Raw genomic sequence first — 7,638 nt, 5'->3', positions numbered from 1 at the left:
CAGATAATAGAAAGGTCTTTGTGAAACTTAAATGGTTCTCCTAGTAGCAACCATAGAATTTTGATTCTAATTGGAAAGTTTATTTTTAAGACCAGTTAAAAGATGAAATGTTGTGGTTTCATTTATTATTTAAATTTTTTTTATTTTTTTTATCAGGATCTAATGATTTGTTAGCAAAGATAATTTTTAACCCATTAAAAGTAACTTGTTGCATGTATTAAACTGCCTTTAAGCAACATGAAGATTTCTAGAGAGAGAAAAAAACAGCTGCATTTCTGAGTTGAGCTGATTCGTGAGTCTTAAATATTCATAAATATGCTGTACAGCAATATCTGAGCTGTGTCTTGTGACTATCCAGAGAGCATGTCTGGCTTTTCTCAAAATGAACTTTCAGTGCTTTTAGAAAAAGGGGTCATTCATAAGATTTTTTCACCCATAAAAAAATAAATAAATAAATAAATATGGATATAATAATACGATTCATAGCTGTTGAATCCAAAATGACTTAAGGCCAGTTTGTACAGTGTACCTTTGTTTTGTTTAGATTTTGTTGCGTCACAGAGAGGAAAAAGATGAGCAAGTGAACATTCAAACAGTGGAGTGGTGGTGGCATAGTGGACTAAAGCACTGAACTGGTAAACAAAAGGTTGTTGGTTCAATCCCCACAGCCACCACCACCATTGTGTCCTTGAGCAAAGCACGTTGCTCCAGGGGGATTGTCCCTGTAATCAGGGCACTGTAAGTTGCTTTGGATAAAAGTGTCTGCCAAATGCATAAATGTAAATGTAGAAAGCACATGGTCTCACAAACAACTTCTCATTTTTAGGTTTGTATAGTGTGACTCCTGGAACAGCATGTGTGGTTCTCCCACTTACAGCTTAGACTGTCTTATCAGGTTGATGTTTTCCTTGAGGAGCTAATGACAGACACTTATCTTTGTATCTCTGAACAAACTTATGTTTTATCTAAACAGGGAGCTCAGCAGGTGCCCTGATCAAAGCCATAGAGACGGTCTGCACGCGAAGCAACCCACAACATTAACCAGAACCAGAGTGATTCTCCAGCCATTTTCCATATGACCTGAAAAAGGAAATGCTACAGTACAAGCAAAGATCCAGAATCTTTCTCTATGGACCCCAACCCAGATAAATCTATGTCTAATTTGTTAAAACTGAGGTCATGAAAACAGTATGATCAATATTGCGGTTGCGTGTGGGTTATTCTAACTTGCTTTCTGCAGGGGTGGTTTAGGGAAGAAATTAAGATGTCAACATGAGATTTATAAAGCTGCAAAACTTGAGTACTATGATATTTGTATGCTTTCAGGCCATATATATATATATATATATATATATATACAGCAGCACTTTAAAATGGTGACCTCATCACACAGTAGTTTAATGAGATAGACCTCCATGTGACCTACGAACATCATCAGTCTATTATATTCCTATTCAAACCACAGCAGTTAAAAATAAAGCAGCATTGTGACATGCAAATATTACTATTAGGTCTTTAGCAATATTGCATTCTTTAAGGAACAGTTGATCCAAAGGAAAATTATGTCATTATTTATTCACCCTCAAAAATGGTGTTTAGTGTTAATGATGTCAAACCTCAATGTGCCATTTTTGAATCTGAACACGATCACAAATCGAGATTTCTGAGCTTTGATGAAGGGGATGATTATAGGCTAACTACAGTTTTGGTCTTTTCCTCACACAAAGCTGTTGTATGGCTTCAGAACACTTGTAATGTAGCACACAAGCCATATGTTTCTATTTTTATGGTGTTTAACAGTCATGTTCAAGACAACATGTTTTTAGTGAATTTTGTTGGATTACTCACAACATTGCCCAAGTAAGGCAGAATGAGGAGGAGCCCCTCTCTAAGCATGTCATTACGGCTGAATTCAGATGTTTTTAATCAGGATTGTCTAATAAAGAGGTTAGCTCAGGTCATGGTATCAACACACGGTACTGCTTCACTCTGGCAGTGGGGCAGAAAATTGCTTGATGCTCCCTTTCTGCTACCCTCCACTCTACAGTTAAACGAGCATAATCCTGCCAGTCCTTGTGGTTTTCCAATTGTATTCAGGGAAGGGACCACAATCTCAGAAGATCTTGGACGTCTTCATTTTTCCCTTTCTTCATGCATTATACTATTACTAGTATTATTTTGTTTATGCAAAAATATTGCATATGAATACACATGAAGTGTAACAAAACAACATTTACATTTAGCAGCACTATTGGTCTGTAAACTTTAGGACATTTGCAGTTGCAACATTCTTAAAATATTTAATTCTACAAACAATTAATGGCTCTTTGCAATGCAAGTAGCTGTTGTTTAATAGGGTGAAACTTTTGAGACCTGTCAAGAATATGTCAGGGTCATATTTTTACTTTTTGTCGAGGAAATAAAGTCAAAATGCAAAACTTAATGGTCTTGAAATAAGCTTTTTTTTCTTTATGCAAAATAATGATATAATGAAATAATGCCTTAAACATGGTCACTGTGTTTTTTACGGTGAATTTCTGGCAACCTCAGCTGGCAGTTTTTTTACCGTAACTTTAACAGGATTCTTTTTTTTTTTTTTTTTTTTTTTACAGTGTCCAGTCTTATTGAAATTGCAAAGTATTTATACATCATGATGGTATTTGTTGTATTGCCTTTAATTTATGCAACTAAACAGAAACACTTTCAGTAATGAGTATCTGATGAAAATCACTATTGAAATGAATCAGAATACAAAAAATGGCCAAACACAATTCGGTGATTGGAAAAATTTTTTTAAACAAAAATGTTACTGATCTTACAATAGTGTTTGTGTTTTTTATGTAATTATACTGTATAACTATTCTTTATGCAAAGTATAATTTCTTTTTTATAATTTTGATTTTATAACTAATAAAACTGTCAAATTTCGAGTGTGGTATCTTCGAGAAACATTCAAGTCATTGTCAAACACCTGGCCCCACTGAAACACTATCATCCTCTTTCGTCAACAAAGAAGCTAGGGCATTTTAAAGTATACACAGCCATATGGCCTGGCCACTGACAGACCGCCATGTAGCCACTTTAGATGGCAGGATTATTGGTCTGTGACCGCCACGGCGGGATGCTCAAGGGACTGGGGGGCCTGTGTCTTGCAGCCCAGGGAACATGATCAGTGGGGGGATGACTGCAAAGACCAGCAGCCTAGATCGGCAGAATGGGCGCCTGGGGAGCAACAGCTCACAATGGGGCCTCTCAGCACCTAGGCAGCAAGAGAGAGAGAATGAGGAGGAAAGAGAGAGGGCGGGGGACAGGGAAGGTGGAGGATGGAAGTAAAGGAGTATTGTTGTCCTGCACAGATGTCCGGGTTGAAGATATTGAGTCAAATTGAGACAGAGGGAACATGTAGAAAACACATTCTGTTTATTTGTGTGAATTGCTTCCGTATATACAGGGCTGAATTCTCTACTTTCATACTAGAATATCTACTTGCAAGCAAGCACATTTTGATAATGGGAGTTTTGTTTACCAAGCGACCAAAGATGTTGCCTTTGTGTCTTTGGTCAACACAACTAATTTATGTTTTTTTCTTTTTTCTTTTTTATATCAAACAATAGAAGCTACATTATTATTATTATTATTATTATTATTATTATTATTATTTCACTAATCAAGGAGCTTGGTTAGAGAAGCTCGTTGCCAAGCAATGAGCTACTCATAATTTAAGTAAAAGACAATATATATTCTAATGGTTACTAATGCAAATAAATAAATAAATGCAAATATTTATAAAAACAAATAAAATAAAAAAAACCTGACAAGGTGATCAGGTCTTGAATTCAGGTCTAGTGTTGTAAGTTTTGATTTGCTTATTTTGTTCTAATGAACGACCGATTGTGCATAAATAACTTACTTATTAAAAGGCCATATATAAAATAAATGAATAAATAGACATGACATATTCTTTAGGTTATAATAAGTTTATTATTTTAAGTTTAGTTTTTTACTGAAAACTAATAATTAATACATTATTTTAATTATTTTAAGAAAGAGATCGAGTGACATGACTCGAAAGGCATGAAACTAGCATGACTAATTGTAACATCAGTCCACAGAGAGTGAAGTCAGGATGCAATAAAAGTGCTTATTAAATAAAGAAAGCAAATATACAACAAAACAATAACTAAACAATACTCACAGATAATACTGCCACAAATGGATGAGACCAGACAAGGAACACAGGAAACATAAAGGCTTTAATAAACATGAAACTAATGACAAGCAAGAAACACATGGAAAAGAGAATGAAGTCCAGGGCAGAGCCAGCAGATGGCTAGGAGACCAGGGAGGAGCTAGTGGATGCCACGAGACCAGGGAGAAGCCAGCGGATGGCCAGGAGACCACAGGAAAGCCGACTGATGGCCAGGAGAACATGGGGTAGTCGGTGGATGGCCAGGAGACCATAGGGTGTCCGATGTATGGCCAAGAGACCAAGGCAGAGCTAGTGCACAGCCAGAAGACCATGGGAAAGCTGACCGATGTCCAGGAGACCACGGTGAAGTTGACGGACAACCAGGAGATTATGTGGGAATCGGCAGATGGACTGGTAATTAAGGTGGCGGGAGTGAGGTCAGGGCAACAGGAGACTTGAGCGAGGGTAAGGTCAAGGCAGCCAGGTTCAATGCGGCCAGGGACTCAGCCAGTGTCACAGCACTGGGGGTATCAGAAATAGTCAAGGCACTGGGGATTTCAGAAATAGTCCAGGCACTATGGTACCACCTGGACCTCCAGAGCAAGGAGCAGAGGGGCTACCATCGCAGGGAGCTCTGAGACAACCAGAGCAGGGAGTAGAGGGGCCACCTCCATGATAACCTCAGGGACATCGACCGTGGAGAATGGAGAAGGCATCTCCGCCATCAAGACCTGGACCTTCTTCCCCTTCTCCTCCTCTTACCACTTGCTGCCTCCAGCTAGACAGTGCTGTGTGCCGCCTCAAGCAAGAGAGCGCTGTAAGTCGGGGGAGTGTGATTGTCCTCCATTACACCTACAGTATAAGAAGAACTGCTCAGATACAGAGCCAGGTCTATAAACTGCAGCAAGGTGAGACTGAATCTGCCAACTCGCAGACAGCTTTTAATAGGCACTTTAAAATCACACCTGTAAATATTTTATTAGCTCTACCCCATAACCTAAACCCAAACCCCAAACCTAACCATCAATAGATTAAAATGTAATTTTAGAGCAAAAATGCTAAATTTAATCACGCTTACAATTGTTTATGTGAATGGGACTTCCTGGTTTCCATGGAACCAGGACCCGTGTCTCGGAGATTGCTCACTCAACACGATATCAGTAGCATGAGAGGAAAAGGGAAACAAAATGTTTGATGGTGCTTGTCAGTTATTTGGTTGGATAGGGTCAATTTCAGGGTACATGAACATTAGGAAGCAACATTTCGATTTCCCATGTCATCATGTTAAATTAGCACAGCTATTTAAGAAATCAGTTGCCTGGGACAACAGTCAATTATACAATTATGCTCATAAATAGTCAATTACATAGCGGTCAATACACATAAAATATAATATTGCAGAATACTGTGATCTAACAATCATAACGAAGTATTCCAGAGAGCCTCATAATAAAGTAATTAAACATAAAGCACAGTGACGCAACCATTTTGAAAAAGTAATTACTACACTACACTACTTACAAAAAGTAACTACACTGAAGCAAATTAGGGGAGCAATATCTATGTAATTACATAACTATCAGATTATTCAAATGATGTGTTCAGATCCGACTTGCACATTTAACACTAAAAACTATAACAGACCTGCTTTTGAAATGTCTTAACATAATGACCTATTTCTCTGGAAAATGGCAAACTGCACTTTGCACCACTTCATGACATACATTACACCCACAGTTTGCACGCATACACCCACAAATATTTTCAACCATGCCCACTTGCAATTTGCACTTACACAAAAATTGCGCTTAGATTTAGCACTTTCACGAAAATTGGACAAGACGTAGCACACGGTCGTTGCGCATAGATATGAGGAGCCGTGTAGGCCATAATTGTTGAATAACCTCTTACGAACTCAAGTGAAATTAAGATATTGATATAAACTTGAGTGAAATTCATTCATATGCATTACTTAAAATCTTACAAACACTGGTGAAATTCCTAGATTGACATAAATATTAGCTACATTTATTTATATGCATTATTGGAAAGCTTCTTACATATGCTGGAGCAGGGGTTTTCAAAGTGTTAAACAATAAGCCCCCCCTCTCACAAATTGTATAAGACTGCGACTGCATATTTTTTTGGCGGATTCACACACTTACAAAAATGTTGTATATATGCCTTTATAATAGCCAAGTAAATAATAAATAAAATAGCATATGCTAATTGTTAAAAAAAATACATTAATTAATTAATACATAAATAAAAATCTTTCTTCTACTAAAAACAGCAGTACATTCTGGCAACTTATTGGAAGTTTGATCAGGTATTGTCCTCTAGTGTTATATTATTAAAAATCATATATATTTCATATATGATTCTGGCGTTGGAGCAATTCACCAATAATGATCAATAACCTTAAATTCAGTCTGACAGACTCATTCAGCAATGCGTCATACACCGGATGAGTGATAAATATTTGGCAATAAATATTTCTATTAATAAAATAAAACAGTATATTGCATTATTAAAAAAACAAAATCCTACCTATTTGTCCTTATGACAATGGGATTATTTAACTTTTTTCACCTATATTTATGATAAAATCACATCACATTAGCCAGTCTCCATCTCTATGTTAATCAAACACAAACACATGAAGACACGTTGAACCGATAGCCTATAATGTTGAACGTTGTGATTTTGTTCCACATTTTCAGTTTTTCTTCATCCTAGATAAACTTGTGCAGCTATGTTTACCACTGTGGTGACAGAAGTCATGAGTTCAAAAATGTGTCAGAACTGGGTATGAAAATGTAGTATTAATGATATCTTTAATGATTAATACCACATAGTGTTTTACGTGTAATATGTGCTATATGTGAAAATATAAGAATTCTATTGTTTTAACTGTTGTACATGTCCTTAAACCCTGGTTAAAAATGCTTTGAGTGATTTAAGTATGCATTAAATGCATAAAATGCTTTGAGTGATTTAAGCATGCATTAAATGCATAAAATGCTTTGAGTGATTTAAGCATGTTTAAATGCATAAAATGCTGTGAATTATATAAGCATGTATTAAGCATGTGTTGAAGCATGTGGGTAGGCTAATGCCCTGTATTTTCATTTAATATTAGCCTCTACCGTATTTCATTACCATATTTCTTTCTACTGATTTTTCATTGTGCTGAAATTCAGTGAATATTATTATTTTATTTTTTTTATTATTTGGGAAATTGTTTTTTTTATTCACATTTACAAAGAAAACTTTGTCAAAAAAAACTACTGGGTTGTAATCCATTTTTTTATTCTTCAAATAAGTACAAAAACTCAGTTTATATATATAATCCTCTTTTTTCAAACAGCCATCAGAATAAAACCCCAAAAATATATTTTTGCATCCTGTGTTGTTTCTTTACAATCACCGGCTACATATACAGTATA

The sequence above is a fragment of the Myxocyprinus asiaticus genome, chromosome 23 (assembly GCF_019703515.2).
Source record: "Myxocyprinus asiaticus isolate MX2 ecotype Aquarium Trade chromosome 23, UBuf_Myxa_2, whole genome shotgun sequence".
NCBI classification, from domain to species: Eukaryota; Metazoa; Chordata; class Actinopteri; order Cypriniformes; family Catostomidae; genus Myxocyprinus; species Myxocyprinus asiaticus.
The sequence above is the reverse complement of the archived record's forward strand: the minus strand, read 5'-3'. Positions refer to the sequence as shown.